Source organism: Propithecus coquereli, unplaced genomic scaffold (assembly GCF_000956105.1).
Source record: "Propithecus coquereli isolate 6110/MARCELLA unplaced genomic scaffold, Pcoq_1.0 Scaffold219, whole genome shotgun sequence".
NCBI classification, from domain to species: Eukaryota; Metazoa; Chordata; class Mammalia; order Primates; family Indriidae; genus Propithecus; species Propithecus coquereli.
In genome coordinates, this window is record NW_012147078.1 from 1,091,560 (window position 1) to 1,093,799 (window position 2,240).

Here is a 2,240-nt window from a genome sequence, read left to right on the forward strand (position 1 = left end):
AGCAAAATATTTGAAGGAAACAGGATTTTTGTTTATAGATGACTGTCTTCTGTTAATGTTGAGAAATCCTCCCCACTCCTATATAATACTTTGATTACATTATGCCAATTATTTTGGCAACAAATGAAGGAAAAGGAAATAATCAGTCTCCAAATTGCACACTGATAGGAGGTGTATATAGCTTCAACTATGTTGAAATAAGATAAACAATTAAAATAAGGTATTGCATGTACCCATGATATATAAATCATGCAGAAGGTCCTTGTCGCTCAGTTCAGTGCCCAGTGCCCAGGAAGAGGTGGTTGTGAGGGGTAACGAGCTCATAGCTTTCTGGCTTCAGATTTGCCTTAGGGAGGGGGTGGCCAGCAAGAAGAATCGGCCTGCTGACCTCCATGCAAATTGTTCGCTGATGATGCTGTTTATTGGAGTATTTAACATTATACAGCAAAGAAATGGTTGTGGAGAAACCCAATCTGCTGCTTCTAGGGCTGGAGTTTGTGAGGCAACATTATGCATTGCTGAATAAAGCTCTAGAATATTTACACAAGTTTTATGACAGGAATTCTTCCTCTGTTCATGGTGGAGTAGACGATAGTGGAAAGCCCCAGGAAGCTGTTTGTAGCCAAAATGGTATGCATCCCAAAGTTTTATCTCTGAACTTCAGTGAATGTCAGACTAAAATTTATCAGATGGATGTTCATGCAACCCTGAGTGGTGGAGTAATTGTCTGGGTCATGGGTTTGCTGTCTAACAGCGGACAACCAGAGAGGAAGTTCATGCAAATCTTTGTTCTGGCTACTGAAAGATCTGTTCCAAATAAATTTTATGTTCACAATGATATGTTTCATCATAAAGATGAAATATTTGGTGATTCTGAACCAGAACTTGATGAAGAATCAGAAGATGAAATAAAAGTGGAACAAAAAGAAAGGTAACCATCTCCTGAACCTCTGTAAGAAAATGCTAACTGTGGTTTCTGTGAAGCTCAACCTGTTACTAATGGCATAGAGGAGCCTTTGAAAGAATCCTCTCATGAACCTGAACCGAAGCCAGAATCTGAAACAAAAACTGAAGAGCTGAAACCACAAGTCGAGGAGAAAAACTTGGAAGAATTAGAGCAGTCTACTCCTCCTCCCCCTGCAGAACCTGTTTCTCTGCCGCAAGAACCACCAAAGCCAAGAGTTGAAGCTAAACCAGAAGTTCAGTCTCAGCTGCCTTCTGTGGCTGAACAATGGCCTACAGTACAATTTCTTTCTGGAAGACCAAGACCAGGCAGAGGAGATATGGAACAGAATGACTCTGACAACTGTAGAGTAGTTTGCTATCCAGACAGTTAATCAACTTTTTTTTTGGTAACTTGTCAATTGATATTGATGAAAATGAACTGAAAGAATTCTTCGTGAGTTTTGGAAATGTTGCAGAACTTCACAATACTAAGGGTGTTGGGGAAAAGCTTCCAAATTTGGGGTTCGTGGCATTTGATGACTCTGAACCAGTTCAGTGAATCTTAATTGCAAACCCAATTATGTTTTGAGGGAAGTATGTTTCAACGGGGAATAGAAAAGAAAAACAAGAGCTGCAAGGGAGCGAGAAACCAAAGGTGGTGGTGATGATCGCAGGGTTATTAGGCACAATGATCAAGGTCCTGGTGGTCCATGTGGAATAGTGGGTGGTGGAATGATGTGTGATCATGATGGAAAACAACCTCCTCTGAAAGATAGTAGGGAACAGAAACTTGGCTCTTGAAGAGGAACCAGGCAAATGGAAGGCCACTTCACAGGACAGTGTCCCTAAAGCTCCACTGTTAGCAAAGTCTTGGCAGTGGTACATCATTCATCGTGTTTGCATTCTTGTTAATTTGTTTTGGCTTTGGAATGTGACACAGCTTTTTTGATCATTTCTTTGATGTGAAAATCATCTTTTGGTTATCAGTTAAATTGGAGTAGACACTATTTCCTGAATTTCTCAACAGGATTCACATTGTTAACTTATAAATCTAGACTTGGAAAATTAAGGACTGAGAAATGACCATGTCTTAAAATACCTACAATAAAATGAACCTAAAGGACATGCCCACTGAATTCAGGTTCTTTGAGTGAAAAAAAAAATCTACTGCACATTTTAAGTGTTACTGTTTTCTGCCTACTAATGTTGGAAACACAAATAGTGCAATTAGTGCAATTGGAGAATCTTGCCTTTTTTATTGGCTCCCCCCCAAAATACAAACCAACAGAAACTTG

The 2,240-nt window shown here is 39.6% G+C and overlaps 1 pseudogene; it reads left to right on the forward strand.

Moving 5' to 3' along the window:
* The first annotated feature begins 452 nt into the window (after positions 1-452).
* On the forward strand, positions 453-1,610 carry LOC105810711 (annotated as a pseudogene).
* Positions 1,611-2,240: the final 630 nt, after the last annotated feature.